Source organism: Cheilinus undulatus, linkage group 14, assembly GCF_018320785.1.
Source record: "Cheilinus undulatus linkage group 14, ASM1832078v1, whole genome shotgun sequence".
Lineage (NCBI taxonomy): Eukaryota > Metazoa > Chordata > Actinopteri > Labriformes > Labridae > Cheilinus > Cheilinus undulatus.
Window position 1 is genome coordinate 25,492,158 of NC_054878.1, and position 26,843 is coordinate 25,519,000.

Sequence of the window (26,843 nt, forward strand, 5' to 3'; positions counted from 1 at the left end):
AAGATATCTATTGAACAACCAACTGAGCTTGGTATCTTAAACAAAAAGTGATTATTATGGAGTATCAAGACTCACAAGGGGAGAATATATAGGGATTGGTTGAATTTGAGGTAACTGCTTCTATTACAACGTCTTGACTTAAAGAAGGGACTGACTGACTGATGTAAAGGAAACCATCCCACTAGTATTATGCTTTGAAATGAAAAAATCCTTTGGGCTGACAACCACGATAAGATAAGATCCAACACATGGGCACACTGCTCTTTTTGATGTCATGTTAGTGAAAATATATCTTCTCTGCTCTCCCTTCCAACCACAGATCATCACTTGGGCCAAAGTTTTCTTTGCTCCTCAGGCTCTTGGCCAACATAATGTACTCTGATTCCAAAGGGTTTGTAGGCAGGCATTTTAATGGTATTCATTCTTGAGAAAAGACAGGCGGAGCATCAAAGCAAAAGCCCCTCACTCTTGTATCTTCTCCATGTGGAATAAAGTTGAAGTGAAACTGTATCTTTACAGATGAAGCCACAATAATAACCTCTTCCAGTGTGCTTTTCATGAGATCACCATACTCCCACAGGGATGCCACATTTAACTGGCAAATTAACAATAAGAAGATCAGCTTTCCTTGTAATTAATTTCTGTGGCATTTTTATGAACTTACTTTGGGCTATTGGGTCACAGTTAGTAAAACTTAAAGGTAAATGTAATGGTCTCTGAGGAAACTTTAGTGGGGGGAAATACTGATGAAATCTGGATATATTGGAAGTTTTTATAACACTGCAGAGCTCTCATTTAAAATTTTTCTTCACGTGGATTTTGAACCCATTTTTACTTTTGCATTTTCAGTGTTTATCTGGCCGTTTCATTTACCACAGCCTGCAGTGAGCAGAATAAGCTTAGAACTGTAGCTCACCAAGCATTACTTTCAATAAATGGCATGCAGTGCAGCACAATGTAAGTTGCATTGCCCATTACTGATGTAAAACATATTAGTCCTTCGAATGTAATGAGGCAAGAGAAGGGAATGAAAATGAAAGCAGAAAAATGGAGAACAGAGAAGGTGGGGTATGACGCTGGAAAGTTTTGATGGTTTAAATCAGGGCAGCACAGGCATACCTATCTCAATTATTTTAGATATTTCTGGATCTAGTAATGTAGTTAATCTAAAATAAGATGTTTGATAAAGAAGATCAAATAAATATGTGTTTTAATTCTTCCAATGAAATGTTGAATTCAAAAATCAGTCCTTTCTCCCCCAATTTCTGTGAATGCATAGACTGTTAGCCTGAAACATTGTTTTATTTTAGGACCTGTTTTGTTTATTACCTTCAAACATGACATAGCAGTTTAAGATTAAGCAATGGAACAAACTGAAAAGTTGATCTTTCCAGTATTTCAGACTACTATTGACATCCTGAAATGTTGTGCAATTCCTTTAAATGCAAATCTTGATTGTCTGTCTGCTGACTTCAAGCCAAAGCATCTCCAGCACCCTTATGCACCTGACTGCAGTATAGGTCATAAAGCCTACTGTTTTATTGAAGTACAGTCATGGACGAAAGTATTGGCAGCCCTGGAATTCTTCCAGAAAATACACCATTTCTCCCAGAAAATGTTGCAATTACAAATATTTTTGGAATACACGTTTATTTCCTTTATGTGCATTGGAACAACACAACAAATCTGAAGAAAAAGGACAAAATTGACATAATTTTACACAAAACTCAAAAAATGGGCCAGGCAAAATTATTGGCACCCTCAACTTAATAGTTGGTTGCACACCCTTGGGAAAAAATAACTGAAACTAATCTTTTCCTATAACCATCAACAAGCTTCTTACACCTCTCAACTGGATTTTTGGACCACTCTTCTTTTGCAAACTGCTCCAGGTCTCTCAGATTTGAAAGGTGCTTCTTGCAACAGCAGTTTTAAGATCTCTTCATAGGTGTTCAATGGGATTTAGATCCAGACTCATTGCTGGCCACTTAAGAACTCTCCAGCGCTCTGTCTCCAACCATTTCTTGGTGCTTTTTGGGGTATGTTTCAGGTCATTGTCCTGCTGGAACACCCATGACCTCTGATGCAGACCCAGGTCTCTGACACTAGGCCCTACACTGCAGCTCAAAATCTTTTGATAGTCTCCAGATTTCATGATTCTTTGCACACAGTCAAGGCACCCAGCGCCAGAGGTAGCAAAATAACCCCAAAACATCTTTGAACCTCCACCATGTTTGACTGTAGGTACTGTGTTCTTTTCTTTGTAGGCCTCATTCTGTTTTCTGTAAACAGTGGAATGACGTGCTTTTCCAAAAGCTCTACCTTAGTCTCATTTGTCCACAAAATGTTCTCCCAGAAGGATTGAGGCTTACTCAGGTACATTTTTGCAAACTCCAGTCTGGCTTTTTTATGTCTCTTTGTCAGCAGTGGGGTTCTCCTCAGTCTCCTGCCATAGCGCTTCATCTCATTCAGATGACGACGTATGGTCCAAGCTGACAATTTTGCACCCTGAGTCTGCAGGACAGCCTGAATTTGTGAGGAAGTTGACTAAGGATGTTTATCCACCATTCAAACTATCCTGCGTTGCAATCTTTTGTCAGTTGTTCTCTTCTGTCCACGTCCAGGGTGATTAACCACAGTTCCATGGGTTATAAACTTCTTGATTATATTACGCACAGTGGACAAAGGAATTTCAAGATCTCTGAAGATGGTCTTGAAACCTTGAGATTGTTCATATTTTTCCACAATTTTGCTTCTTAAGTCCTCAGACAATTCTGGGCTCTTCTTTCTCTCTTCCATGTTTGGTGTGACACACACAGGCACACAACACAAAGGTTGAGTCACTTTTATACATTCTAACTGGCTTCAGGTGTGATTTCTAGATTGCCAGCACCTGTTACTGCCACAGGTGAGTTCAAATGAGCATCACATGCTTGAAATAAAGTGATTTACCCACAGTTTTAAAAGACTGCCAATAATTTTGTCCAGCCCATTTTTTGAGTTTTGTGTAAAATTATGTCAATTTTGTCCTTTTTCTTCAGATTTTTTGTGTTGCTCCAATGCACATAAAGGAAATAAACACATGTATACCAAAAATATTTGTAATTGCAACAATTTCTGGGAGGTATATATTATATATTTGATGTTACAGGACAAAATCACACACAAGATTGAAGCTTTGTGGCAGATTTGTCCCATTTCCAGCTATCATAGCCTGTGTTGACTGCTTAAGCTAGGTCTTCATTTGTGACACCAGCTGTCCCCACCCACCTAACCCTTTGTTTCCACACCTCAACTGTCAACAGCTGCACTGGAACTAGCCAACTTAATTCACATAAACTTACACATTATTTTAAAGGTAACTGGAAGTTCTGAGGCTTTTTCTTTTGGTTTTCATTTCAGCATTTGTTTTGCTTGCCGTTGGACTGAAATGAAACCACTCGCTTACATTCAAAGTGTAGCAACGGATGGAAGCTTTGTTGGCAAGGGAAGGACGCTACATCTGAACAGACCTGTGAAACACGATGACACTGTGACAGGATCAATCTTCAAATGTGCGCATCAGAATTGGTTTTAAGGGTGAAAACAGCCCTAAAATAACCGCCTTTCTGGGTCAAATATCCTCTCTGGTGACTCATTTAATGTCAATATAAGAAGACAAGCTAAGTGAAATTTTAATCACGTAACATTTTGATGTCTATTCAGATTCTGCCTAACCTGGCATGCCAGATGGATGTGTGAAACACATCCATCTGGGAAACCTTCAATAGACAGTGTTTGAAAAAGGGCAGAGCCTTTGAAAAAAACTTGGGTGGTGATTGGATGAACGTTCTATCTTTAATATCTTTACAGGCCAATCAGATCAACAAAACACATGACGTAGCCGCTACCAAGACTAGCCACTACGGAGGAGTAAACTCCATAGAGAGCTGCATAACACGACTGTAGACATGTCAGTACACAACTTTTGTCGTTTTTGAAAAGAAAACAACTCACTGCTGTTCTTTGTTCGTCTTTTAACGAAGAAATGTCGTCAAGTTCTGATAAAACTGGCACTTTAGCAGCATCCACGCTAATGCCTTCTGCCACTATTCAAACTGATCTCTTGTTGCTGCTTGTACACGTCATGACTCTGCCGCGCCCGAAAGTACTGCCCCTGGACCCTGATTGGTCCAGTCACTTTCTAACCAGGCCCAAACAGTTCAGACGGGAGCTTTGCAAGATGGATTTGCCAGTAAGAAACACAGAAATGGGCGTATCCATCTGCTTTGCAAGGTTAGATTCTGCCATTTAAGTCTATAAAGAAGCTGCACGTGTGTCAGTTTGTATGGATAAGTTAATGACCTTCTTCCTCAGCCTCTGATGTCTGGTGATATCGGGTGATTCCAATGTTACTTCAGATAAAAGCAACCAAATACAGCTCACTTTCACCTGCAACATAATTATTATTTATCATTTAAACAAAATAAATGATAATAAAGTTTTTTCAGTCATTTTAATGCTCAAATGTCTGGGAGAGAAATTATGATTTGGTGCATTATGATTGCATAATGTCTGGATTTATTAAACACTGTACATATCAAGCTTTACACAACTTATGACTCCATCTTCTTTTATTTTCACAATCTGATTTAAGAGACTAATCCCATTTTTTCAGCATTTTTATTCAGCATCCTACTTTTCTCAGGTTGACATCTGAGTGTAAGATTTATATGTAATCTGATTGGAGCCAAAGAATCCCAACAAAAGTCTGTTATAAATCTGTTCTGCAACCACATCTGTAGATATACTTGATCATAATAGAGAGCCTCCGATGGATCTACCATGTGGTGCTAACCAACAACATACCTGAAAAACCTCCAAATTTCCCTGCTGTCTATTTTTAACTCTACATCTTACTGGATGTGCTTTTGTAAAAATCACATTTTAGGACATATGGTATGATTTAGAGTTCAGATCATTTGACCAGCTTCAAAATGGGAGTACAAACAGGAAATCTTATCTGTGCTCTTGTTTCTGTACCAAAGGTTCAGATGGGAAAAGTACAATCCATAAAGAATGAAGATACTGAGTGAGTGGCTTAAATTGTGATGAAAATAAGAAACAGGAGTAAAAAAGGGTAATTTTCTCACAGGGTTATTCTTAGTTCCTCAAAGCAGTGCATTAATCATGTATCCTTTCACATAATCCTGTACAGTTGACTTTTATATACAGTAATAGATCTTTTCTAAGGAAAGAAATCTGGACATGAAATCAAATTCTTTCTTCTTCTTTGTTGTAAATTCTTGGCAGTAAGCTGTGATTAAATTGGCAATTGCATGGCCAAGTTCACGAAACCTCCTTTAAGTAAAAGCATCCAAAATGCTGACAATCCAAGAAAGCTAATTGAGAAGCTGAAATAAGGAGTGCTGAAATGAAAGGGTTCTTTTTTATGCCCTAGCAACCCCCTGCCTTTTCCACCTTCATTGCTGTAAATCAAAGCCAGATGAGGGGCTGTGCACCCCTGCTCCCCAGAGGTAGAACAACTCTGTTCATAGTTAGCAACTACATGCTAATGAAAGCTCAGTGACACTGTTAGGGCAAACCTGCTGTACCCGTTCACTTGTTCTCTCAGCTCTGGCAACATGCTCCATGGTTGTCAACGTTTCAGCTTGCAATTCAGTTGCAATCTTTATGTGGGATCCCCTCCCAGTTGCATCTGAAAAGCTGTGATTGATCTGCGCTGTGGGGCTGTGATTATGCAACCCAGCGGTTTTTATGTGCTTTGATAATTTAACTCGTATTAGCAAGATGACACATTTTTGACTCAAGCAGTCAGTAAAACCTCGAACGTGTTTGCCATTTGATCGCCTCCCAGCGCAGCTCTCTCCTTGTGAGGCCTAACATTTGGAAGAGACGCTCTGCCGGGGGATTAATTCATCAAGCACATCTGATAAATGTTGTTTGATGGAAATGGTAAGCAAACTATCAGTGGAGCAGCAGACGCCTGAATGTCACAGCCACCCAGAAGGAAGGGGACACCTACCACTGCCAGGGAAATTCATGACAGATACTGTTTACTTCCTGACTCCTGCTTTACAGCGTGTGGGGTGGGGTGCCGTCTGGATTTCAGACTGCACTGTTTTGTTGCCTCTACATATTTGGATTAAATGTTCAAATAAATCTTAGTCAGTTTGTCTTTAACAAGGAGCCTGGGTTTGTCATTCATGAATTTAAAGAGATTTAAGATTGCCTGTCAAGTTGCAGAATCAGTTTTGAAATCAAATACCGGCTTCTTTTACTAGACAGCAAGCAATTTTCTTTGCGTTTGATGGTTGATCTGCAGCCCAATCGATGAAAAACAAATTCATGTGAATAAGCTAATCTTGAGCTGGTTTCTCCTGAGCGGAGGTAGGAATTATGTTTGAACCTGAAATTTAACCATTATGTCATTAAAGTACAAAATGATAACAGATGGTAGAGCTGCACGACTAATGGTGACTACACACTAGAGGATTTTAAGCCCAGTTTTAGGTTATATTTTCCCTCTGATCGGGGGGTGTTACCTGATTTGATGTCCAAATAATCCTCAAATGTGTGGTGTCAGTACGATTATTTTACTGCTCCCATCTACGTCACAGTCTCCTCAACCCAGAATCTTAAATCAAATGTGTCTGATTAAGAAGGAATAAGAGGAAACTGGGTGGCATCACCAAACAAACATTTCATACTTTTATAGCTCACAAACAAAAAACTAATACTGCCTTCTCAGCCAGGATTCCACCCACAGTCTTGTCCTTTTTTGGCTGACCACTGAGGCCAGCCTTACACAGGGGTCTGTATGTCCCTAACTGACTGCCTGACTGGGTAACTGAGTGGGTGACGATACTTTCAGAGCCTTACAGAGTTGTATCTGTAAAGAAGTAGCAACATCTAATGGTACTTCATGGAGTATAGTTGACGCCATGCCCCGGTAGCAGGATTAAGTTGTATTCTACCATAATTACCTCAGATGTAGCTTCAGCATAGCATCACTTTTACTAGAACTGATCATGTTTCTGTACAAAATAAAGAATAAAAAAAACACTAAAGGCTTTTCATGATGGGAAATATGTTCTCCCTCTTCTGCCAACCTGCTTCGGCACGAGTTTGTTAGAGATGCGGGGGGGAAAGGGTTAGTTATTGTGTGAGTAATTGTTTATAATGGTTGCTAGTGGAGTAACCAAGGTGTAGCCACTGCAGCAGTTTTGTCAGAACTGGACATTATTTCTTTCTTTAAACAAGGGCAAAGAGCAACACTGACAAAATAGATGTTTCTTCTTCTCCTGGTCTGCTTCAGCACAAGTTTGCTATAGGTGGGGTTTGTGGGTTCGTCCAATGGCTGCTGCTGCGGTAGCTGTTAGCTTTGATAGAGCTGTAGGAAAGCAGCAGTTGAATCGGAACTGGGCCACATTTCTTTTAAAAGCAAGAAAGCAAGCAAGCCACACCGAGACATATCATGCAAATATTCAAGACCCATTTTTTAGAATAGTCTACAAAAAATCCTGCTTTCTTCATTTTTGTACATTTTCCCTTCAGTACAAATTCAATCTAATATTGTTTTGGTTATAATATATAATGATTTATTGCTTGTGTTTTTGGAAAATAAATAAGATGAGGAACTTAAGGAATAATTGCATATCAAATCGCAACCGCAATATTGGGGAAAAAATTGCAATATTAACAAATTAGTTTAGAAATTTTAGGCTGGACCAACAGACCTACATTAGCTGGAGTCTTTTTCTTTTTTAATAATTGTTTTTTACACTTCAAAGTGTGCTTCAAGGACTACAATTCCTTAACTTTTTCATACTCAAACTTTAAATTGTGTGTTGGCATAGTGGCAAAAGTCCAATATTGTGCATCCCTACTGAAAAATGTATATTCTTAGATGAGGATGAATACCCAACACTGTAGCTTTTTCTTTGATAATTATCTCTTATGTTGTCTGAGATAGTTGTACTACTCAGCAGTCCTTAATCAAATGGAGAGGACTCTCCTGTATATCATGCCCCAGCGCAGAGGTTTTGCCCCACCATAGAGGTCTCCAGCTGAATGCCCTAGCGTAGAGGTTTGCTCAAGGGCTGCAGCCAGACCCTCTTGATCAAATGAGTGACACAGTGGAATGACAGGTGTATTTAGGGGGCCACCCCCCCATGTTTGGCCAGTGGTTAAGTGTCATTATGAACCAAAAAATCCAGCTTTGGCAAAAGATGGGTTGCAGAATATGTTTCAAACATAGACTATATGAAATTGTCCCTAAAGTTAATATATATACAGTGCTTAACAAATTTATTAGACCACCTGTCTCAGAGACCATCCAGCATCATGAAGTGCTTTAATGCAGACTCTTTCACTTTCAGTGAGCTCTCCACGTTTTACCATTTTGAACAGGAATGAGGAATTTCAAACTGAATTCACCTTTTTATGCCCAAATTTAAGCCGGCTCACTGGGCTTCTCTGAGAGGTCAGAAATTAATCAAGCATAACATTTAACCACTAAAACTCATTTTTATGTTCAGGAATGCAAGTAAATAACTATAATTTGACATATTAATAAAGAAATATTAATGTGCTTTACTATTTTTTCAGTGTTTTTGTAAATGAGTAAATTTGAAAATTCATGGATAACAATAATAATTATTTTTTAGCATTAAAAATATCATTTGGGTTAAAGAGCTTCTACATATTGGTGTATTAACCATTGCAGTAACATAAAAAATGATTTTGGTTTTACCAATTTTTACCAGTGCTGTTAATTTAGGGCAGCTGTGGCATAAACCTTACTTTGGGTGGTGGTCTAATAAATTTGTTAAGCACTGTATGTATATATATGCAGTATATAACTGTAATTAATAATTGGGATCTAAATATTGATTAGAATGATCATGATTAATATTTTTGCCAAAATCGAGTAGCTCCAACAGGTCTTGTTCTCTCCCTAAAGGAGCAGGCCCTTAACATGATAGATCTTACTGAAACTGTTAAACAGCTAAAACACATAACTTGATTCAGTTAAACACTGGCTATATGGACTAGTAGACAAAATTGGTTAGGCATTTTTGGGTTTGTTTGACCATCTTAAATGATGGGGGGGCAGGGGGTTAATCCCTGGAAATTCCCATAGACATTTTACTATACGCTCACATTAAATGTCTCTGGACAGTTTTATTTCCTGAGAAGGGAGGATTGCACTTAGATCTCCATCTTTTGTTTAGTAGCCCCCAGTTCTTATCAGAATGTAATGGATAGAGGGAAATCTAATCCAGGGGTAGAGATTATGGTCGTCATGGGACTTCAAAATAGTCAGACCCTGCATTTACAGCACTGATGAAAGATTCCGGCCTGTATAACTGATCAGATGTAATCAACAGAGATGAGGTGTAATTGTTAAGGCTGAAAAGAAAATCCTGCTCAAGTAGGTTCCCTCTACAACGTCTTTCTGGGTTAAGAATCGGACTTGTCTTTCAAATGCATTCTTGGAAAGGTTTCCTGGCAGCAATCATAAATATCCAAACTGTCAAAAACACCTAAAAGAGGAAACTTTGGTAAGCGTTAATTGCACATGTACATAAACAGAAGCTGTGAGAGTCTGTGGTTACTAATTGCAGGTTATAGAGATAACTATCATAGAGATAACAGAGGTCATTTAGTTCTCATCCTAAACCTATCTTTATAACTGGATCTTAAAATGTGTTATTAGATATTTAAAAAATGTATCATAGGTGAAGTTCTTTAAGTCTTTGAACTCTTACTCAAAGTTGTTCCTGTGTATTTGTAAAAAGAAAAAAAAAAACAGGTGCAGTTTATCAAAAATATCTGATGCAAATTGTAAATTGCCTGCACAATAGCTTTTTTTTTTTGACAAAGAAATGCCAGTATCAGAGTCCTTGCAACTTCACTGCAGACAAATGACTGTGCGGTTTTACTCTCTGTGACAAAGTGTTTTGAGCGGTTTAAGTGGTAGCTTGATATATCTTCTTTGTGAAGCCTGCTGTACAAACTCAAATTAGCAGTGTGCAGACCATAAATTAACTGTAGAAGAGGAGCAGAAAGACTTCTCATGCTTCAAATACATCCATTATGGAAAGCTTTGAGCCAGTAAAATGATGTATTTGAGTGTGGAAATATATAAATTAATGAAATGCTAATGGCTCCATGACTGAATACTGTACCAGAAGTTTAAAGAATTAAATGTTGCTTAATGATTGTCCTTTTCAATATTAACCAGAAGTTTCTCTAAAGGACGGATATGTTAAAACTTTGCATTTTTAATCATTTAAAGAAAAAATGAGAAGTGGAATTCAGCCAATGCATGAAAAAGTTTCCATTTTCAAATAACACTAAAAAGATTAGATAGAAAAGCATCTGTTTGAAATTGAGCACATATTTAGGAGCCCCAACGAGGTGGGTTCAAACTGTAAGGATATACAGTGCCTTACCCACCAGAGTTTGAGTAGTAATCAAGTTTGTTCTGACTTAAGTTAGGGTGAATACTAGTTCCTCCAGATAAACATCCTTATTTCTTGGTTAATTATATCACTCAAGGGAAATTTTTGTTATGAAAACTAACTGGGACCAATTGGTCTTTTCTCTGAAGAGCATCTGTTTATCTGTTTCTGGCATGTCTCAGTACCACTGTTAATAGTTTGTCCCACTAAGGCTTCACTCTGGCTTAGTTTAGCAATTTGCACAAGAATAAAGAACAGATTTATGTTGAAAAAGTGTCAACAGCACCAGGGTGAAAAAATAGGGCTGTTAAACACACTAATTAATTGTGATTAATTGCTGAATTTCAATAGTTAATATCCATTTATCTCTTTTGAGTTTATTTTATTGGTTTATTTGGCAGGGAGAGATGCAGTAAACATAGAGAACAGAACAACAATTTTCCATGTACTACACCACAGCATTTGTTGCTAATGCTAATTTCCAATGCCTGTCCCTGAGAGGGAATCATATAAAACATACAGAAAACATAATTACATAAGTCATTTAATGCTACATTCAGTTTACTCCATATATCCAAGACTTGGAAGTGTACAATACATATGTTGTGCAAAGATCTATATTCACAGATATACAAACATACTTTCATACGTACATTGAAAATGAAGGGGAAAAAATCAGTAATTAAAAATATATTTAGAAATGTCTTAGAGACGTCTAGGATAAAAACACCATCTCTGCTAACACCATACCTATCTATAACTACATGATTGACTCACTTTTAAAATTTCTATTAGTTTTGATTTGAAGTTTCGCTGACTTTGGTTTACTTTAAGGTTGGTAGGAAGTGTATTCCATATGTTAGCTCCCTTAAGAGCACAGGCAGTCTGACCTAAAGAGGTGCTCCGAAATGGTACTTTACAGTTTCTTGCAGCTGTATTCCTGGTTAAAGATCCGACTGCTTGTAAAGGTTGCACCATGCCACATAGGGCCTGAGGAGCTTGACCATGTAAACATTTGTGGATGAAATTGGCATTTACAAGGATGTAGCTTTTAAAACTTAGCATGTTTAGATTAATCAGAGCATGACAGTGGAAAGATCTTGTGGGCTGTTTATTTAGTATTTTTAATGCACGATTATATAACCTTTCTAAGAGTTCAGTCACTAAGAGACTTGCCTGTGACCAGGAGGTGAGGCAGTAACTGAGGTGTGAGAGAATCATAGCGTGCAAGAAAGTTTTGGCTGCATCAAATGTTAGGCAGTCTCTGATTTTACACTGAAGGTGTACAGATTTACTTTAATAATTCCACAAATTCTCTTGATGTGATTGTTGAATTTCAGTTGAGAATCCGACATCAGACCTAGATATTTGACTTCAGAAACCTGATTTATTGACTGACCGTTAATTTTTACATCTAGCGTAGTCAAACTGGGCCGCTTACCGGACAAGAAGCATATGCAGACTGTTTTGTTAACATTTAGTGTCAGGCATGAGTTTTCAAACCAGCGGGATATTGATTTCAGATGGGTTGACAGTTGGTCAGAAACCACATCTGAGTTGCATGTTTAAACTCCAAGTATTTTACATTGTCACTATAATTTAGCCCATAGTGACAATGTTTAGCAGCATCTTGATTTAGGAATCAAATAAATGCCAAGAGATGTATTAACTGGTATAGACTTAGATTTAATATTTAATTTGGTGTTTCATTGCTTAACCAGTGTGATCTCAAATGATTCCTTGAAGGCAGGAGACAGTGTAAGATGTTTATTTTTTCAAACACTGTCTCTGTAACTGTTACACATTTAGAATCAAGCAGGAGCGCATGTACCAAATGACACTACCAAATAAATGATGCTCAGTGTTCACCAGTTAATTTTTCAGCATTTATGTTTTTTAGGTGTCCCAGTTTAACTGTTTTCTCTGTTTAAGTAACCCAGTTAAGGTGAACAGTTAAGCTGAGAGGTTTTCTCAATTAACTTTTGTTTTTCTTCCACTTTGTAATGTGTATTGTCTTGAGCTAAGAGTACTTAACTTCCTGTTCAGATTGAAAGTCTGCTTTTATTGAGAAAGAATAAAGGAGCTTCTGGTAGCTAACAGCATCAGTTTAACTCTGGAAAGGGGACTAAATGAAAATAGCTATACAATGTAACTGTAAGAAAGTAAAATGCTTGATATCACAAGGTGCACATTACTTTTGACTCTTTAATGTCCATCCCTGTTGGAGCAGGAAGATGTCATAATGAGCATCAAGCTGCTGTACCACTACAGTAGCTGAACTATAGAGCTCGGAATAGCATTGGATTAATTCAGATACTTCAATGTGTAAAATTCTGACCTTAATATTGTCACAACTAATGCTGTTATACTTACAGACCTAGTATGTCACAAGGGGAGAAGGAAAAAACATCTTAATTCTTATTTGTTGAATGGAGAGCAGAGTGTTGGTGTGTGTCTCTCTCCTTATCAATCTGTTTCTAGGGGCAAAGGGAAGGGCTAGATGAAGGAAAAGAGCTCCCCTTTGCCATCATCTAGGTGAGGGAAGTACTGGGCTGAACAGGCTGTGTGATGTCAAATGAGAAAAGGTCTATATGTCAAGGCAAACTGAATATTGACTGAGATTCACAGCACACCATTAAGTGAATTTTATCCTTGAGTTAGTCGTATTTAAAGTCAGCTGAATGAGTTAATGGCATCGATTTTGAGTGCTTCATCATTTGCACCATTCTGAGCTCCAATCCAGATTATTTTGTTCATTGCAAGCTGTGTTTTGCTAACCTTGCAAAGCAGATGGATACGCCCGTTTCCTTGTTTTTCACTGGCGAATCCATCTTGCAAAGCTCCCATCTGAACCGTTTGGGCCTGATTAGAAAGTGACAGGACCAATCAGCGACGAGGGGCAGTACTTTCAGGCACAGCAGAGTCGTGACGTAAACAAGCAGCAGCAAGAGCTGGTGCAGTTATGGAGGAAGAGATTAGCGTGGATGCTGCTAAAGTGCCAGTTTTATTGGAACTTGACGACACTTCTTTGTTAAAAGACGAACAAAGAACAGCAGTGAGTTGTTTTCTTTTCAAAAACGACAAAAGTCGAGTACTTACATGTCTATAGTCACCATGTTTCGCTTTATTCCTCAGTAGCTGTGCACGCGCAGCTCGATAGCAGCTATGTCATGTGTTTTGTTGCTCTGATTGGCCCAAAGAGATGTGACAGACAGAACGTTCACCCAATCACCCGCCGAGTTTTTTTCAAAGCCTCTGCCTTTTCTCAAATATTTCCTGTTGAAGCTTTCCCAGATGGATGTGTGAAAAAACTCCATCTGGGAAAGCAGGTTAGTGTTTTGCCATTAATGTGGTGGAGTTCAGTTGTGGAAAAATGGATTCACTTCAGCATAACATGTCAGAATTTATTTGCTTATCTTAAGAAGACATACCAAGAAAGTGTTGAAATGTGAGTATTTTGTATTTGGTGCTACCTATTGACTTGGTGTTGTCTCTGTCAAATAGACTCAAGTCCTATGGCATCCCGTTTATGGTCTCAAGTGGCCAACATAAACAAATGTTGTGAAACTGGGGTCTTTTCTCTCCTGATATTTGAGCTCTGACGGGTACTTCACATACAGTGTCTGTTACTGTGTGTAGGAACAGCATGAAGGAAAACTAATTTTAACTACCTTCGTTTTCTGGAAGAAATTTTACCAAACACATTTCTCCAGACTTCAGTTTGTTTCAATTCCAGCACAAAAAAAAAATCACAGACCACTTGTACTCAAAAGTAATGGGCATCAAACAACTTGGCAGGGTCCAGGGTAAAGATCCAAGAGGGACTTCAGTCCAAGCTAGTTCACAATGCTAGCAAACAAACTTTAACTTGAATGATCCAGAGATGTCCTCCTGCAGGGGGAAAACTGTTTAGCCTTTGCTGTGCTGTTGCTATGACAGAACAATTTGAAGATAATATTACTGTATGAATAAATACTATGTCATCAGTATTCTCTGCAAGTTTGCAGTGTTCATTTGGCAAAACTTTTTTGAGGTTGATTAATCCTTCATAAATTTGCCAACAAGTAAGTGAAAACATCATGCCATAAAAATCAAATTACCGAATTGAGAAACCTATTAAAACAGCCGAATTACTCAATAAATATTCTCAACTGGAGACGTTACTTGTTATTCCATCTTTGGAAGTTTTAATAGTAAAACGATTGTTCGATGCAGGGTGGGTCTCTGTTTCCAATTACGCTGATTATGTTTGCGGTGCTGAAAAGATAAAACTGAATTAAAATGTTAATCCGGGAAATAAGAGAAACATGTTAGTCACTGGGCTGGAGAAGTGGCCTGTTGGACGGCCTACAGCTTGACTACAAGGATGTTTGTTATTTGCCTTTTGCAAACATAACAAAACACAGCTGATCAGCTCGGTTTACAGCCACAGAGAAACCACTATTTAATTTGGAAGAGGATATAAAGAGATATGGGCCTGGGGTCTTAAAATGTAGGGGTGAAAAGCAGTAACAGAGGAAGAGGACATCTTATTTTGTATGTTTTTGTTTATATTTGCTCATCTGGACAAATTGGATTATCCACACATTCGAGAACAGAGAAACTGGACCATAAAGGGTTTGTCTAAGGGTGTTTAATTTCAGTGAAACACCTTTATAGGACAGAAAAACTCTTAAGAGTTCAGTTCCTCCTTGTGAGGCTATTTCCATAAAGACATCAGTAGACATATTAAGTGGGCAGTCTGCCAAGTCCAAACCTCTTTGTTTTGTGTAGGAGCCTGTCTGGAGAATGTGAGAGGGGTCTGCCCATATTAGTTTTTGTTTACAGTGACGACAGGATGTGGCTTGAAAACTATGCTATGTTTGTTTAAGTATCATAGTGACTTGCGGATTATAAATCCTACATGCGCAAGCCAAAGCATCTCTCTCACACCAGCAGTTTTATCTGATTTTGCTGCCACATGACTTACAGAACTCTGCAACTGCTTCGGTGTTATGTTAAACACTGAAGAGATTAATCTAGGTTGCAGAAGTAGACAAGCTTCTTTTACACCCAGCTTCTGTAAGACTATAATAAACAGTGTATTTGGAATTTTAAATAGCTATGGATTAAACATGTAATTAAATGCAATATTAAAGCCCCTGTAAATCAAAATCAGATTATTACTTAGACACACCAAATATGTTGAAACAGCCACAAGCAGAAGACCCCATAAGATCACAGAGTGGGGTCAACAACTGCTAAGGTGCATGGTGCCTAAAAGTCCCCAACATTGCCGATTCCATGGCCGAGCAGCTGCGTGCAAGCGTCACATCACCAAGTCTAATGCCAAGCGTTGGATGGAGTGATGTAAAAAACTCTCACACTGGACTGTGGAGCAGTGGAAATGTGTTATGTGCAGTGATGAATCACGCTTTCTGTTTGGCAGTCAGATGGGTGAGTCTGGGTTTGGAGAAGTTACCTGGTATGGTAACATGATGTGAGAGAGCCCAAAATTAGTCACCCCCCCCCAAAGCTACAATGATATAAAACCACATAGCACTTTGTCAACATACAGTCTGTTGTTTAGCTGGCCAACCGTTCCTTCATCATAAATTAGCAACCTGCAAATTACCGTGTTTCTGTTCAGTGTTAGTTGAATTTGCCAAATCTCGCAGCCACAGTGGTGGACACGTTATTAATGATATAAAAGAGTGATTTGTGACAGAAAACAGTGTAAATTTCAATTTTAAAAATATGCTATCAAATATTTCCAGAGGATGAAGGTTGAATGAGTTAACACCCATAATATATTCACAATTATCAGCACCGGAGGCTGAAAGCTCAACCACGATGCAGGTAGCTAGTATGAGTGCAACAACAGATATACAAAAGAGCTGCACAGTGCATGGAAACTTTGTGTTATTAATAGGGATGGAGACTGTGTTATTTTTGGAAATGATACCCTAACCGGCACCACAGCCGATACTTTTTTATTGTTTATTGGAAAGACAGAATGACCATACATTTTTAACATAAGTGGTATAAGCTGAGCAGAGCTTAGGTTAAAAAGGTCATGAGTCCATCTGTTATCATTATTATATTGCTGAAATAACATCTTCAGAACTGCAGTTCTTAAAGTTTCTTGTCAAAAATAGTATCTTTTTCTTGATGTGAAGTCTGAACACATCGCTAATCGTCCCTTTTACTGAACTGACCTTGAATGCATCGTAGTATAACCTCTGTCTTCTCCATAACTGAGCCAATTCAAGTTTATTCTACCGATTTCACCACAGATTTTAACACGGACTATTTTTGACTTTTCAGCACTGATATGAGCACATAAAGAAGTAAGTTGATCTGATTGCATGCTACTCCCAGGGAAGCAGGAGTCTTCTTTCAAGGCAACGGTTGAAGGTACCACAATTTTGTTTCATTTGATGCACAATGATGAGCTTTTTTTCACCCCTGCAAGAGCTAATATGTTTTTGCCCCCATTATAAGATGAAATGTTATATCACAAAACCCATGAGGCTTGTTAGCAGATTGTTTAGGGTGTTTTATATTTCAAGCTCCATCTGTAGTTAATAATTAAAATATTCATGCAGAAAGACATTTTGAACTTTTTCTGTCATAGACCCTCTAACACAGACTATGTTTTACATACTGGATTCAGTGATAGTGTTTGGCTCATAGAACAGTTGTCTTTCTTGGTTTGATATGTTGGCTCTCTAGATGAAACTAACCTTTTGGTATAAAGGCCCACACACTACTATAGCTTATACACACATGTACACACATATAAGTGCAGACTTCCACTGGGTATTAAGGCCTGTGGTACAGTAAAACACACACACTCACCCATACACACTCACACATTCACACTGTATGAGATGTAGAGCAGCCAGTCGCCTATGGAGCGCTGCCAGCCAGAGGAGTCGTGAGGTCTCGTGCAGATTAATGGGGAGACACAAAGCAAACATGTTTCTCATTGACTTTGTGGATGAAGAGCAAGTCTTTGCTTCTGCTGGTTACTTGGCAACACACAGACCCAGGCTGAAATATTGTGTTACTAATAGGAGAGTAATTACAGCACTTTCAGAGATGTACAACTTCAACTTTTTCCACTTTTCGTGAGTAATATTGGCATAGTGTTTTGTATTAAAATTGAGAAAAGCCCAACAGTGCAGTTTCCTGTATCCACAGGATAGTGATGTAAGAAGCAGCTGAACATTTGAACAGTTTGGATATAAAATACTGCACTCTGAAACACAGTTTGTTTCCTGAGTCAGAATGTAGCAAAAAAAAAAAAAAAAAAATTATACCTGAATTATATGGGATGATATGAAGAACCCATTTCAGCATACAACATAAGAAAATAACACCAAAATTTTGGTTTAGCTACTTTAATTTCTGTGTCAGCTCAGTCTGTAGGGGAAGTGGCTTCTGCAGATAATATTACTCCGGTTGTTAAACCTTATTCGGGAAAAACTAGACGGAAACAGAGCATGTTGACATCAGATTAACAGATCTTCAGCAAAGCTGCTATTAGTGGGGATTTTTAGTAGCTCAGTATTTACAGCCCCTCATTCGTTCATAAGTCACAGACACCGCCCACTTCTTTTGATAATCGTGGACATAAGACTAGCAAAAAGACTTCAGCAGGTAGATGGTTGTAACGGAAACTCAAATCCATGCTTGGATATGCTCAAGTCACACTTGATCAACCCATTTAAGCACAACTTTGAAGACACCAACACTGACATACACCACTTTCCACATTATTATGCAAATCACATTTTTCTCTTATTTTCCTAAATATTAATGCAAATGACAGTCAGAATATTTTTCAAGTCCTCAGCCGTTAGAGCATAATTCAGATGTTTTTGAACAAACTTCATCATGATAACCATAATTTAAAAAAAAAAAAACTCAAAATGCACTGTTCCACATTATTAAGCAAAACAGAGTTTTTAACGATTTTATAGGTTGTAAAGAAGTGAAAATGGTCATTCATTGAATTTGCAGCATTAGGAGGTCATATTTACTGAAATCAAAAGCTATTTCAATCAAAAACATCTGAACAGGCCAAGTTCCATGTTAACATAGGAGACATTTGTGGCTGATTCAGAGCATTTACAGACGGGTTTGTGCAGATAAATACTATACAAGAACTTTATTTATCCCCGAAGGGAAATTCAATCATCTGGGAGTCTCATCTGTTTACTTTAGAATTATACAGTCTAATTGCTGATGGTATGAAAGATTTTCTAAATCTTTCTGTCCTGCAGTGCAGGGATAGTAGCCGTCCACCACCGTTGTTTCTTTGGTCATTGAGGGAGATATGAAGTGGATGATCCATGTTTCTCAGAATGGCCTCCACCTTGCTCAGTGCGCGTCTCTCCACCTCATCCTCCAATGAGTTCAATTTGATTCTGACCACAAAGCCAGCTTTTTTTAACCAGTTTGTTCAGATTCCTTACATCCTTGTGTTTTACACTGCCTCCCCAGCAGACTGCATCATAAAACAGAACACTTGCCACCACAGACTGATAAAACATCTGCAGCATCTTACTGCAGATGTCTATTGATCAGAGTCTTCTGAGGCAAAAGAGGCGGCTCTGCCCCTTTATTATTATGCCCAAAGGCATAATGAGGAAGGTTTCTGACAGACAAAATAATCGGATCAAGAGAGCAGCTGCTAAAATGTCATTACAAAGCAGCAAACAGGTATTTGAAGCTGCAGGTGCCTCTGGAGTCCCACCAACCACCAACCAGGTGTAGGATCCTCCAGAGGCTTGCAGTCATGTATAAACCTACTATTCAGTGCCCCCTAGCCAATGCTCACAAGCAGAAACGGTTGCAGTGGGCCCAGAAATACATGAAGACTAATTTTCAAACTGTCTTGTTGACTGATGAGTACCATGCAACCCTGGATGGTCCAGATGGAGGAGAAGTGGATGGTTGGAGGATGGCCACCATGTCCCAATAAGGCTGTGATGTCAGCAAGGAGGGGGCGGAGTCATGTTCTGGGCCAGATTTGTGAGGATAGAGCTGGTAGGCCCCTTAGGGTCCCTGAAGGTGTGAAAATGACCTTGGCAAAGTATAGAGTTTCTGACTGACCACTTTCTTCCATGGTACAAAAAGAAGAACCGTGCCTTCTGTAGCAAACTTTTTTTCATGCATGACAGTGTACCATCTCATGTTGCAAAGAATCCCTCTGTGTCATTGGCTGCTATGGGCATAAAAGGAGAGAAACTCATGGTGTGGCCCCATCCTCCCCAGACCTAAACCCTATTGAGAACCTTTGGAGCATCCTCAAGCTAGTTCACATCAAAACTGCAGCTCTGGGAGGATATTCTGATATCTAGCAAAGAAATAAATTCAAGCAGAAACTCTCCAAAAACTCACAAGTTCATGGATGCAAGAATAGTGAAAGTGGTATCAAAGAAGGGCTCCTTCTAACATGGAACTTGGCCTACCTGGCAAGCTCATAAAGTCAGTCTGGAACAAGCAGATGCCCAGAATTCAATCTGCAAACACCTCTACTTATATTTACCCTCTGCCGTGGCTAATATATTGAGCAAATTCATGCAATACTGCCCAAACACAGCCACATTTGGCCGATAATAATAGATTATGCTTTGTCGTTTTATGCATACAGATTTCTCCACATTGTATAAATTTCTACTATGCATAGAAATGATTAATTTCAACATTCTTATCTCCACAAGATATGACCTTAAATCAGTTTTTCAATGCAGCATACAATGCATTCAGATGCATTTAGATGGCAGCTGTTGTACCTCTGTTATGGCACAACAGCATAGTTCTCTCTGTATCCTATGATAGAAAAGGACAGGATAGGATATGATACAATATCACAGGATACAAAACAATACAGGATAGGATATGACATGAAAGGACATAAATTACGTAACGCTGTGTAACGTAACACTGTGTAACGTAACCCTGTGTTGCGTTACGCTGTGTTGAGTTACAATGTGTTGTGTGACGCTGTGTTGCGTTACAATGTGTTGCGTTACGCTGTGTTGCATTAGGCTGTGATGCCTTACGCTGTGTTACATTACGCTGTGTTACATTACGCTGTGTTACATTACGCTGTGTTACCTTATGCTGTTACATCACACTACGCTACATTACACTACACTACATTATGCTATGTTATGTTACGCTATGTTACGCTGCATGGTGTTCGTTGCGCTTTTTGTTATGTTATGTTGCTGTGCTTTGTGTCAGGTTTCATTGTGTTAAGGGGTTGTATGACGTGTTGTATTGTGACACATTGTGTTCCATCGCGTTGCGTTCGTGTTGCGTCACGTCCCATTGCGTCACGTCACGTTGCGTCACGTCACGTTGCGTCAAGTCACGTTGCGTCAAGTCACGTTGCGTCAAGTCATGTTGTGTCAAGTCACGTTGTGTCACGTTGCGTTGTGTCACGTTGTGTTACATTGTTACGTTGCGTTGCTTTGTATTACGTTGTGTTGTGTTAGATTTTGTTGTATGTTGTGCTGTGTCGCATTGCATTATGTTATATTACGATTAGTGCTGTCAGTTGATTAAAAAAATTAATTCAGCAAATCACTTCACTATGCTGTGATTAATCATGATTAATCACAGCATTTCTTTAGTTTTAGTAATTTTTAGATTTTTAAACGTTCTTATTATCAAGTGTTTATTGTCATTATTTTAACTTTATGTACAGCTCTTTGAAAGTGCTTTTTACTAAAAAATTTTATTATTATTGTTATTATTATTTATAAATTAACATTTAAAATACTACCATTATATTTTTAGTTGAAAAAAATTAGTACAGGTATGGTGTTAAAATGAAGAAATATTAAACAAACTAGAGTTTTTAAACTTATCTGTGGTTTGTAAATCAGAATGTCTTAATTCACTGCGCAATAATATTTAACTACACACTGCCCAGCAGACAAACACATCAGGCACAAAATAATTTCTGCCGTGAAGTGAATGATCTGGTGTGCTGTTACCCCGAGGTAGCTGAAGTTGCTGACTGATGTCCAGTGGTCTCTTGTTAGTGCAATAAATGTAGCTCGGGCCAGCTGCTTCACTTTAGTTGCCTTTTTAGGAGGAGGACTATGGGAGGAAGTTGTGGTCAAACTTAGTCATATGATTAAATTGCGTTATCTTTTTAACGTGGTAAGCTTTCCAGATTAATCAGGAGTGTTAACACGTTTATATTAACAGGCCTAATTATGATACAATATGATTTCCCTGTAAGGAAACCCTTCAAGACTGCAGTGCTGCATACATATAACTTCCTCCACAGTTTTAATATATCGAATCATGAGGAAGAATTTATTTCCATTTGAAATAGTATAACTCTGAGTGCAAACGACCTAGTGGTTAGTACTGATATCTTACTTGTACTGATTTCTTAACAGTTGAACCCCATCTGTGGCATCTTTAGTCCATCTAAAAGCCATGTAATTGAAAATATATGCTTCAACTTAAACTTAGACCATGACAGGTGGGCTTTAAAGTGCACTTAAACTGCAGCTGGAGCACATTATGCTTTTTTGGGGTTGATGTATTACAAAGGTATGGCATTCAAAGTGGTTTTAAAACGTTAAGGGATTTTGTGTATAAAGACAGATTTCTAGGATTTACCTGCTTTCCATTTCTTTTTTTATTCTAAGCTATACTGTATATGAAACACCTGAAGACTCTAGTCTTTCTATGGGCCAACATTAAGTGAAAACCATTTTAATGAGCCCTAACCAAAAATGATAACAGAACTATACAGTACCTGTGTTTAGGTTGATGGTATTTCCATATTTAATTTTTTCCAAAGACAGGGTTCTATGGTGAAAGAGAGGTAAGAGAGCCTTTTTTCTCAGCATTTCTTTCATCTGCTGGGGCCTCTTGCAGCCCATTGACTCGGCCTTTTTAAGCTTTGTGTTCTTTAGCCTTTATCCAAGTAGAATAAATCTCTACTTTTTTTTGGAGAAACCGCTGCATAGCTGTTTTCACCAGTTTGATCCCCACCAACTGTGAGAACTAGAGTATGCCCAGACACGCCGAAGGATAATAAACTCAGCAATACCACTTCAGCCCTGAATTTGAGCGTGTGCAGAAGTAAGCACCCTGCTGACACCGTCTCCTCTACCTGTTTGAGAGGAGGCAGCTGTATATAAGAGGCTGTTAAAGTTCTGACCTCCATCATCAATCTGGTTTGCACTTTTAGGATGAGTTCTGGGGAGCAGGCCGGTGTAGCCATTACCTTGAGGGTAATTTAACAAAAAAAAGGCTGCCCAGGTTTTCACATTAATTTAACATCCTTTTTGCCTCACAAACTACGTGAAAGCATGTTTGAGCACAGAGACACACCATCCCAGCAGAACACATACTGTACATATGGGATGCTTTAAATACCACATGGACATCCTGCTTTATCCTCACTCCTCATGTTTCTTTGGGAGTTTATATAGTAGTTAGTAAAGCATGGGGCCCTATAACTTGATGTAAATGGAGAAGGTGTTTACAGCCACAGAGAGACAAACTAAATGAGCTGGAGGAAACAGAAACCCCACTTCTGGCAGGGTTACACAGATCTCCTACAGAAAGAACTCCTTTTATTGTTTTATTGTCAGGATGCTGTACAGTTTGAAAGTTAGGATGTGATGTCTCTCATGATGTGAGAGCTGACTTTGCCATGCTGATGAAGGATTTTCCCCCCCCATAGGTATATATCACAATTCCATTATAAATCAAACTTAAAACAGCCACAGTGTACATTTATATTCTACTAAACATGCAAAATGCATGCTGCTTCTCAAACACATTTAAGTTTGAGCAACAACATTACTCTGCAAAAGGTTTGGAAAATTAGCTCTTTTGATTAATTTTTTGGCCAAATTCTGTTTTTTTTTCCTCCCCAAACTCCATTCATATGTTCTAATTTTTTTGTATTCTGTTTTTTTTTTTTTTACTTTAAACCAATTCTACCCTAAGAGAGAGTGTCCTGTTTACATTAGTGAATAAAATGTACACTGATTAAATAGAATTAACCTTAAATTTACTTATTTTATTAAATGTATTGAATTATCACACAAAGAAAGTATCTTTACACCCAATTGCACAATATAAATAACTTTTTAGTGTTTTCTAGTATTGCGCCACTTATACCACACCATTCTGCTACAAGACCATTGGTACAGTGCTGAATACATGCAAAAAGTATACTTCAAATCTGAGCTCACATACTAGAAGTATGAGTTTGAAGATCCACTACTATCATTATCCTGTTTGGGAATAATTTGATTTCTCAGAGCAATACAACATTGGATGAGACAAAAGTAGTGTGGAGATTTATTAGTTGGCATCAGGTACATTGCTGACAACATGTCAAACTTATTCATGTACGGGGAGCAGGTGGCCTGGTGGAATATTGATGTAACAAGGCAAGACTCACTGTAGAGCAAACACTAATCCCTTTGGAATTTAAACAGCCTTTTGCTGTTAATTCTGAGTGGGCCAATTAAAAATGCATTTGGTGTATTTTATGGCAGCAGATCTAAAAGCATATCAGTTGCTGAGAACACAAGATTTGACACACATTAAAGGTAACTGATCTGCAATATAAAATTGTTCTTATCTGAATTTCAGTGATTAAGTCATTGCAGCACTTTGAGAATGAGCAAAAGCTGCTGTTGTGCATGACTCTTCGAAGGGGTCTGCTGTAGTACTCACAACTGATGTATGGATATCCACTATACTGTCTCAGATGTGTTTTTGGCTGACCACTGAGGTCAGCCCTACACATGGCAATGTCTGTGTCTGAGTAAGTAAGTAACTGACTGAGTGATGCTAACTTATAAGCCTTACAATACAGAGTTGTGTTTGCTTGTACTGAATTCTGGCAGTGATGGCTGCCTCCACTATGTTAACTAGGGCCATACAGAGTTGCGCTATGGGCGGGGTTAACTTGTGCTGAAAGTCCTCTAATGGCTGCCTCCACTGCTGTAAATACTCAGATATAGCTTTAGCATGGCCTCTGTTTCACCAGAGCTGGGCCACATTTCCTGTGGACATGTGTTGGCACCTGCGCTAAAACACTCAAACAATGCATCTGGTTTGTCCAATGTAATTGTGATGTCCACATGAAATAAACAGTAAATACAATTTCTGTATGACAAAGAATAAAACAACCCTATAAGCTTTTTATGTTGGGAAAGATTTTTTCACTCCTCTTCTGACCTGCTTTGGCATGATTATGCGATAGTTAAGGGGGAAAGGGTAATTTCTTGTGTGAATGTATGTGTACGCTGGCTGCTCATATAGCGATTAGCTCTGAATCAGTCACAGCAGCACTTAGTCAAAACTGGACGTTTCTTTATTAAAACAAGTGAAGACAGCAACACTAAAAGCTTTCTGTAACACAGTGTTTTTGCTCTTCTGCCAAACTGCTTCAGTGTGAGTGTGTGATAGTTAAAGGGGGGAAGGGTTACTTGTTGTGCTTGTATAAAATGGCTGCTAGCCGAACATTAGTTCGGCCTTAGCCAGACCATCACATTTCTTCATTACAGTTAGCACTGAGAGCAACACGGAAAGCTTTCTGCGACAGAAAACGATGTTGTCCCTCTTCCCGCTTTGGCATGACTATGTGATAGTTACAGGGAAAGGGTTAGTTGTTGTATACAGCTAATGAGTTGTTGTGTCCCATCAAATGACCCCACTAGCAGGCCTGTCATTAGCTGGGACTGAGCCGCAGCTGCGCTTTTGTCTGAACCAGACAATGTGTCTTATCCAAACAAGCACAGAGATCAACACTGAAAGCTTTCTGTGACAGAAAAAAATGTTCTCGCTGTACTCCCGGTCTGTTTCAGCATGGCTTTCCGATCATGGGCAGTAGCTGGTCCCGTATTGTCCACCATAAGCTGTTAGCTTGTGGGACTGCTGTAGTTTACTCCAAACTGGACCGCTGTTCTTGTTAAAACCAGAGCAGAGAGCCACACTGATAGCTTTTCTTGTGTAGAGGAGAGGTTTTTGCCCTTTTCTTGTAGTGTTGTCTTCCCTTTGTGCACTTATAGCAAAGAATACAGAGGGCGTATTTCCCCCTCTGTTCTCTAACTGCAGCTGAGTCAATGTGTGTCTGTGTTTAACCAAACAGATGCGGTAGAAGAAAACCAGGAGGGGAGGGGGGATGATGCTGCTCAGGGCTCATCTCCACACATAGAAGGAGACAGACAGAGAGGGCAACATGTAGCTTTTTATATTCCAGTAACCACTTACTATATCTTTGGCTAAAAATAATAAACTACGAACAATCATGCCAAATTCACCCTGCCAGAACACACATTTCAGTCAGGCATTTCAACAAGCATCCCAGCTTGTTGCGGTCAGCCATATTACTAGGTTTTAACCTAATCTTGTTCAAATCAAACTTAACATAACCTATATCATTATAAACAATCTTTTTTAATCATATATTTCATTTAAAAATAGAGTGATGCGCTCACATGCTTTAACATCCTCATCAACATAGAGGTTAGGTTTTTGTTACAGGATCTAAAGAAGGCAGTGGTGCAGGAAAGTGGATCAGACTCTTTTTGTTCAAATCTTTTGCCAACAGCCACTAATAAAGTAGTATTTTTCTTTTCTTGTAACACCATGAGCGTGTGGCTGTCTCCATGTGTAAAAACTCATTTTGGGGCTCTTACTGAGGGGTTTATGTCAGCAGCTGATGAACCCAATGCCCTGACTTCTCTTGTCAGTCATTTAAATAGAGAAATAAGTGTAATAAAGTTTCAAAATACCTGCTGCACCATGAAAGTTGATGGGAGATCGTAGTACGTAGCATATCTTTGGGGAAAGTGTTTTTGCCTTGCCCCATGTAAAACGTAACCTATTAGTCCACCGGGTTGAGATGTTGGCATTGAGAGAATGTTTAAAGTGTCCCACTATTTTTCAGCAAATTTCGTGTTTTTTCATATTCAAGCTTAGACTGTCACAACATCATGCACCTCAGATTTTTCTGATTTTCATACATTGGTGTCTGTCATCAGCTCTTGCCACAGATTTACCAATGGGCCGATGAGGGTTTACAAGGCCACCATCATTCAAAGGTGACGTTCCACTGGTGCACTTGTGCATCACTAGTTTTGGACAATTTGGACAAGGAACAGATTAAACAGATGTTAGATCCTGTTTCTTTAATATCTTATACCAAGCTACGATAGCCTTTATTTTGTTGAGCACACTTAGCATACACAGCAGATTACCCAGGGATTGTATAACCCACAGTGTGTCTGACATTTTTCTTTAGGTCAAATGTGACTGGCTGAGTGTCTTACAGCACCATAGAATGTGTAGGCAGTATGTCAGACACCACCATGTAAGCACTGA

The 26,843-nt window shown here is 38.7% G+C and overlaps 1 long non-coding RNA gene across 1 annotated transcript in view; it reads left to right on the forward strand.

Moving 5' to 3' along the window:
* The first annotated feature begins 16,782 nt into the window (after positions 1-16,782).
* LOC121521711 overlaps positions 16,783-26,843 on the forward strand; it is a 60,329-nt gene continuing 50,268 nt past the window's right edge. The window contains exon 1 of the long non-coding RNA XR_005992877.1: positions 16,783-16,865. This is a non-coding gene — a long non-coding RNA (uncharacterized LOC121521711). The remainder of the gene's footprint in view (positions 16,866-26,843) is intronic.